Source organism: Cheilinus undulatus, linkage group 6 (assembly GCF_018320785.1).
Source record: "Cheilinus undulatus linkage group 6, ASM1832078v1, whole genome shotgun sequence".
In the NCBI taxonomy this organism is placed as follows: domain Eukaryota; kingdom Metazoa; phylum Chordata; class Actinopteri; order Labriformes; family Labridae; genus Cheilinus; species Cheilinus undulatus.
In genome coordinates, this window is record NC_054870.1 from 21230546 (window position 1) to 21238822 (window position 8277).

Genomic DNA, 8277 nt, shown 5'->3' on the forward strand with positions numbered 1-8277 from the left:
AACCCTTCTGTAAGGGACACATTATAACCCCAATTCCAAAAAAGTGTGGGCACTGTACAAACTGTAAATAAAACAGAGTGCAAGGATCTGCTCATCTCACAGTCACAACCCATGTGTTATTCACAAAAGAACACAAACAACATATAAGATGTTGAAACTGAGACATTTTAGAATTTCATAAAAAGTATAGGCACTTTTTGAATCTGATGCCAGCAACATGCCTAAAAAAAAAAAAAAAAAAAAAAAAAAATCAGGGATGGGGCAACAAAAGGCTGGAGAAGTAAGTGGTACAAATGAAAAACAGCTGAAGGAGTATTTTGAAACAATTAAGTTAATTATCAGGGCTGTAACAACGAATTGATAAAATAGAAAAAAATTCAATAATTACAAGTGTTGACAACAAATTTATGTATTGATTCATTGTGTCGCGTGATAATGGTGTCATTTGGCATAGCACGGCGCTGTTTACGTCACACACAGATGGCCAACAAACTGTACTTTTGCTTAGTTTAGTACTTCTCTGATTATCATCTGAAAAAAACTGAGTAAATATATATATTCATCATCAACCATGTGTCATGATGGAGATGAGAGGCTAACAATCTAAAAATAGCTCATTGTTGTAAAAACTCCGGTGGAACTTCAGTACGATATGAAACTGGATTAAAACAACAGCGGTGGACTGCACGGCGTTCATGTAATCCCTGATATTTGTCGCATTTTGTGCTCTAAATCTTAACAGGAGAGAGGAAGGAAAAGCGTGAGCCGCAGTCACAGGGCGAGAGGAGCAGTTGGGTGTGTGGGTCTGTGTGTGTGCATGTGTGTGTGACAGAGAGGAGAGATAGTTTGTGTGTCCATCCGTGGGCGCGTGTCGGTCTGACAACAAACATGAACAAACTAACATTAGCTTGTTGAATAAGTGAGTGACAAATGTTTTTAAGTTATCATACCATCAATAACTTTAAGAGGCTGAGGCTTACCTGCGGCTCCTCTGGGATAAAATAGCTGCAAAAGACCTAATAAAAGCAGTATCCCACTATTAGAGTCTTTCATTCAAATCACATCTCCAGACTGTTGTCATTAGTATGATCTTAAAGTGTTTATGTTTTTAAGGAGTGAGGCAAAGTAAAAACATTAAAAAAATATTTTTCATTAAAAAAAACATTTATTTTTTTGTGTTTATTTATGGCATGTTCAAGTTATTACATTTCACAGAACTCAAAAAGTGTTTTTTTTAAGAATATAGATATTTAACTCTAACATTATTTAGACAGCTTTGGAATGTCTGTGTTCAATTTTCAATCAAGAGTGTCCCTACCCAAAAACATCTGATTCATCGATGAAATCATCATCTGATTTATCGATGATTAAAATCATCGTTTGTTGCTGCCCTATTAATTATCCACAGCTCAGTAACATGACTTGGTATAAAAGGATCATTATAGAGAGGCAGAGTCCCAAGTAAACATGGGAAGAGTTTCACCAATCCGCAAAAAAATTTAGAAAAAGTGGAGCAATTTAAGAAAAATGTTCCTTGATGTAAAATTGCTAAGACTTTGAAAATTCCACCATCTACAATACATATCATCAAAAGAGTCAGAGAATCTGGAGAAATCTCTGTGAACAAGGAACAAGGCCAAATGTAAATATTGACTGCTCATGATTTTCAGGCCCTAAGGTGTCACAGCATCAAAAACAGGCATGATTCTATACTGGAAATCCTTACATTGGCTCAGAACACTTCCAGGAATCACATTCTGTCAACACAGTTTGCTGTGCCATCAAGAATTATCATTCTAAGAAGAAGCCATGTGTGAACACAATCCAGAAACGCTGCAGTCATCTCTTGGTCCAATCTCATTTAAAATTGACTGAGGCAAAATCTGTGGTCAGAAGAATATAAACTTCAAAACCTTTATGGAAACCATGTCCTGTAGACTAAAGAGGGTAGAGACCATCCAGGTTGTTATCAGTGCTAAATTTAAAAGCCTGCATCTCTGATGGTATGGGGTTGCATTAGTGCCTATGGCATTGGCAGCTTACACATCTGGAAAGGCATTATCAATGCTGAAAAGTATGTAGAGGATTTAGAGTAACTTATGCTTCCATCCAGACTACGTCTCTTTCAGTGGAGGCCCAGCATATTACACCACATACTGCTTCCATCACAACAACAGGGCTTCACAGTACAAGAGTGCAGGTGCTGAACTGGCCACTCTGCAGTCCAGAGTCAGACCTTATACCAATAGAAAACATTTGGTTCATAATAGAATGAAAAATCCAGCAAAGAAGACCTAGGACTGTTGAGTAGCTACAATCCTACATCAGAAAAAAATGGGACAGCATTCTTCTCCAAAAACTCCCAACAACTGGTCTCCTCACTTCCCAGATGTTTACAGACTGTTGTAAAAAGAAGAAGGGCGCTACACAATGGTAAACATGGCCCTATACCTACTTTTTTGAGATGTGTAACTGCCATTAAATTCTAAATGAGCTAATATTTTCCATGAAACGGTAAAATGTCTCAGTTTCAATATCTGATATGTTGTTTATGTTCTATTGTTAATAGAATATTGGTGTATGACCTTTGCATATCATTGCATTTTGTTTTTATTTACATCTATTTACAAAATATAAAAGATGGCTAAATTCAAAGTGGTTTCAAATTAACCGTAGTGTATATTACATAACAGAATTCCCTGTATATTCAGTTATGCATTTATGCATAGTCACACTGATTGCCTGAGCACCAAACAGAAAAGGGAATCCCAAAGCAAACATGTCTGCCTTAGCACACATTTACAAGACTGCTACCATCTAACCCTCAGGTGTGCAGTTAGGCCACTGACAGGCCCAAAGTCTGCAGGTTTTCACCAAAATCAAACTCTGCAAAAGTAGTGTCAATGATGGAGCAAATACAAAGAAAAGGTGGGCCAAGTGAATTTCAAGGAAACCTGCAAACTACCAGCCCACAATAACAACTGCCCATTCATTACCACAGTCACTTTATCTTGCTTTGGTCTTTTTAAATCAATCAGATGATAACCTAGCATCAAATGTGCCAACAGTGCCCTTAAAAGCCCATAAAATAGCATTAATATTAAAAATGAGGAGTAAAAATGCCCCCAAGAAATGTCCTTCATTAAATGTCAACCTGTATTCCTTTCCCCAAGTAGGTCATTATTCATTTTTGAGTGCAGCTGCAGTTTTGTCCTCTGTGCCACGATAGAGGTAAGAAGCCTTTTACTGCTTTAGATGTTCAGGTGCATTCTGGACAACAAGCAGATGTTGCTGCTGTAGGGGTGTGACGAGACACTCAAAAGACAAGACGAGACTGATTTGGGCTAACGAGACATAATGAAATTTTACATAATTTTTAACTTTGGTTACAGAATACATGACTGAAAAAACATGTCTTTTATTAAACTGAAAGTCATAAATTCAATAAAATGTTTGTCCATTTTTACAAAGTTCTAAATGCCAAACCTGACTGCTTACAAATAGTGCTACAGTTCCAATTATACTAATAGATAAAGTTTGATAAACCTAAATTATTTTGTGGTCTTTTCTCTCTTATGAGCCTTGACAGTGCTGGCCACATGACCTACACATCTCAAGCAGATCTGTTTGACTATGTTTGTGTGCCCGACAACAAACCAAGTGTTTATTAAAGTCTTTTTACCTCTGGTTTATGGAGCATACAAACTGTTCGATGACAAGCGTTTGTTTTGTCAAGTTCACTGATGTTATGTTACTTTTGTTAAGGTCATGACAGATGTGTGATAAAGACGTGCACAGAATAAACGGAGAAACATTAAAGCAGAGTTTGTTTCAAACAACAAAGAAATGAACATCAACACTTTATGTGTTGTCTCCGGGCAAAAATCTTAGCTCATATATTTACACTAAATACTGTATACTTCTCATTGTGACCTTGTATGGGTATTTAGAAGCAGCACATTTATTTCAAAGCGTGATGAGTTGTTTTCTTTCTGCCGCAGTTCACGTGCAGCTCGACCCAGCACAAAGTGGTGATCCAAATGGGTCATGAAGGATCAGCTGTGCTCCATTTCTTTACTAGCTGCCACAAAAAAGATTTGAGAGAGTCAGTGGCAATAGCAGGGGCATTTTATGGTTCAAATGGGCTACCCCATGGGAGCTTCATCTGCATCTATACAGCCTATTAATCTGGGAAGACATTTTTCACCTCAGCAAGACATCTTGTGATGTTTCGGTCATGCAATCTCGTCACACCTCTATTGATAGGACAGAAATAGATAAGGTAAGTAGAGGTGAACATTCAAAAAATAAATCACAAAAACTACAGCATCATTTAAAGTAATTCATATTGCAAAGATGTAAAAAACAATATGTATTGTAAAGATAAAATAAGTGATCAGTACTGACTGAACTGATCAGGTGAAAAAAAGGTATGATCCTCACCACTTGTCCAGCATAAGGAACATTATAAAATGCTCCATTTTTTCCATGAATTCCTGTTTTATCAACTGAGCATCCACTTAAAAGTCTTAAAATTAGAATTTTGATTCTAAAAAAATCAAAAGCAGAACCGACTCCAACTCTGCTTGTTTTTTGCAAGCTGCATGGAAAATACACAGGAGTCAGAATGAAAGAAAAAATGTGGACATTAAAAAAAAAAACTTCCTACCCTCAACTCATGTGTTTGCCAAATCCAATGAGACTTGTTGGTCAAACAGCTGCACTACAACTCAAAATATTCTGTTTTTGCTTTGTTTCTGTAAAAATAAAAAATGTCTATAAGTCTATACGTTTATAAGTTTTCTAAAAGCGTCTATCATCATCCATGATGATTATAGATCATGATGATAATCAAGATCATATAGATCACCTATGATCATCCACTTCATATCTCCCTAAATGACCAAAGAAACAATGGTGGTGGACGGCTCCTCTCTCTTCACTGCAGGACAGAAAGATATAGAAGATCTTTCATACCATCAGCAATAAGACTATATAATTCTACCATAAACAGATGAGACTCCAGACAAATTAATTTCCCTTCGGGGATAAATTAAGTTATTGTATTGTATTGTATAAGCTTTTTAATGGCTAATTAACTAACCACTTAAATATATATATACCACTTTAATATATCCCACCTGCTTAAAAAGCTAAGATTCATATAATCAACATACATGCCTGAAGAATGCTCTTCAAATCTGACTTAGGGTGTATTCACACCTGGCTCGTTTGGGGCAGTTGTTCTGAAACAGTGAGCCCCCCCCCCCAAAAAAAATCCAGTTCGTTTGGACACGTGAACACAGCAATCGCACTCTGATGCGGGACAAAACAAGCGGGCTGACATCGCCAAAATAGGGTGGTCTCAGCTCGCTTCCATTCGAGCCCTGTAGCGGTTCCTTTGCAGTGAGAACACAATCAACTCAGAAACCAGCACATCTGACTCATAACTGTAGTACACACTGTAGTCGTTGGGGCAGTGTTGCGCCCAGTTGCCAACCATTCAGTTAAAACAACAGAAGAAGGAGAAGAGAAGGCGGAAAAAACAATAGATCTATCTGAGCGAAATGAGTCATGGCTCATTGCTGTTGTTTTTCCCCGTGGAAAGCGGTTAAGAACCTGAGTGAATGAATGAAGATAAGAAAACTCCCCTGCCTTCCGAGTAAGATTTCTGACCAATGAGAGACGAATTGGAGCGCACGTGGTATTTGTTTACAACTTTGGACAGCAAGAGACTTTTGCCGTGTGAACACAAACGAACCAAGTGACAACTGAAACAAATGTATCGGTTTTGCCCCTGAATTGGAACAAAGCAAACGAGCCACAGGTGTGAATACACCCTTAGATCAGTAATAATACTTTATGAAAAAACGCATGTGGCCTAATTTTGGCTATCTGGATAGAATAAGCTCTATTCTATTGATGTCCATGTTTGCGTTCTGCTTGCTATAAATGGCATTTTACATAACAGTGAATGATGTAAACGTATTTCTTGATTTTTCATTGGTAATCCTCTGTTAACTATACTACAGGTCAACAACAAAGTATTTACACTATTGTTGAAAAATGGACTGTCCTAAAAAGGCCTGTGGCCAATTCTAATGCTCAATTACAAATAGTAGTGGAAAATGTTGCTGCAATTAAGTTGATTTTACAGCAAACCATAAATCTTAATATTCAAACTAAAATAGAATTTGGACCTTAAAAACAGTCAAGTACAATGCTGGATCAGGAGAACCATAACATCTGACGTGCAGCAGAGATAGAATATGTTTGATGTTGTTAAATGCCGCTTAAAGGTGCAGTGTGTAATATTTAGCCTATTAGCATTTAGCAAAACAAGCTTGGTTAAAATGAAACATAACATTTATAAGTAGATTGATCTAAATTAGTGTTGACATCTGATAACACATTTTTTAAATTTATATTTTAGATTAACTCAGAATAAGCCTTTTATTCATACATAGCGAGGGTCCCCTCCAAGGACGCTGCCATCTTGGATTTTTGCATTTTGCCTGTTTCTATGGCATCATAGAAGGAACCAAATAACAGTTAAGCATGTATTGATTTTTAAACTTCACTGGTTCCCACAGTTATCACCAGAGAAATGAGCACCATACTCCAGAATTGACTGTAAGATGTTTATCGTCCCATTTTTACACACTGTACCTTTAAAAGAAACTGTGTCAAGCCCTATGTGCGTGCGCACAAACTCATGAAAACTTCCTGAAGTTTTCAAATTAAGCTGCATGTGTAAAGGCAAACAGCTAAATGCTTCACCCAGACTTTACAAGGACTTTTTCTTGCCAACCCTCTCATAACATTTTGCAGGAAGTTGGGGAAGGTTGATGTATGAATTCTGCAGGAAATATTAAGGAAAATGTAAAGCAAGATAGCAGTGGGGCTGTATCCCCCAACTGGTGTGTGATCATTAACAGTAAAACAAATGGCTGATAAGATGCTTTGATACATTTTCTGGCAGCAAATATTCTCTGCTCTTCTTTTGCTATATGATTATGTTGTATTACATGTAGCACTGATATTATGGCCATTTTTATTCATTACACAACTTCCACACTGATAATTATTTTACTTTGCCAAGGTTTTCAGGAGTCAATAATTTCAATGATTCTTCAATAACAAGGCTCTGAGGTCCAACAGTTAAATATCTCTCTAACATGGTTTCAGCAAAAGGCTCAATTTTACATTCTACTGCAGGACCATAACACCAAACTGCATTTAAGTTTACACATGTTCATGTTGCTGCATGTATTCTGCTCCTTTAGGTAAAAACAAGAGAAACTGTTCCCTTGTTTGGGCTGTATGTATAAGTTTGAAAATATATTTACAACGAAATGACGATGCAAATAAGATGAGCAAACATAAAAGAGCTATCTGGATGCAAATAAGGTTAGGATAAATAAATACCATGTAAATTTTGTGCACAACACAAAATATGATGTTAGAGGATCCACTGACTTAAAGTTATGCACAGCAAACAAAACTTAAACACCAGCAACGCCTGCAAAAATTAGTTGAGGTGACTGTAAGGAACTGTTAGGGGATATTTAAGAAAACAGATTAATATTTTCTACAGCTAATCAATGGTAAGTGATGAGTGAATATGTTCAAAATGGAAAAGGCCATCCCAGTAATGTTAGATGATCCCATAAGTGAGCATTCGAGTGAGTATGAATTACTGGCTCCCAAAAGTAGAAAAAAAAAATACAAAAATGTTTTCACTTCTCTTTTGTTATGATACAAAATAAAGTAAGGGCATTGATGATAATGAGGAGATCTCTGGAGAATTTACAACTATTTACAAATATTGACAAATTACAATAAACTGGTCTCCAAATTGCTACTGCAGGTAGCTGAAATCTGTACAGATTGAGCCCAATAACTGTAGTACAGATTACTGTTCCAGTTGTTTTGTTTTCAACTTTTGGAAGCAGTTGTTATTGCTGGGAATGTTACAATGTCCTACAGTAACAAAAAACAAAAAGAATGATAAATAATTTTTTAAAAACACAGCTTTCAGGGTGGATATATTCAGAGGCCTTGTGGTGAGGCAGATGAGTATAGATATGAATTGGATGGGACAGACAGAAAGTAAAAGGAAGGAAGGGAGAAAGGAGGAAAGGAAGGGCATACTAAGAAGAAATATCAGCTGTAAAATAGCAGTGATTGTATCTGACTCCTCACACTGACTTGAAACTGCTACAGAGCTTAAACACACAGATGTACTCTCAAACTGAAGTCTATACTTCTCTGGAT

General features: G+C 36.7%; 1 protein-coding gene across 4 annotated transcripts in view; it reads right to left on the reverse strand.

Annotated features, from left to right (window-relative positions):
• The window catches only part of nckap1 (NCK-associated protein 1), a 49429-nt gene that overhangs the window by 39393 nt on the left and 1759 nt on the right, over positions 1 to 8277 (reverse strand). The gene's annotated exons all lie outside the window — the stretch shown is intronic.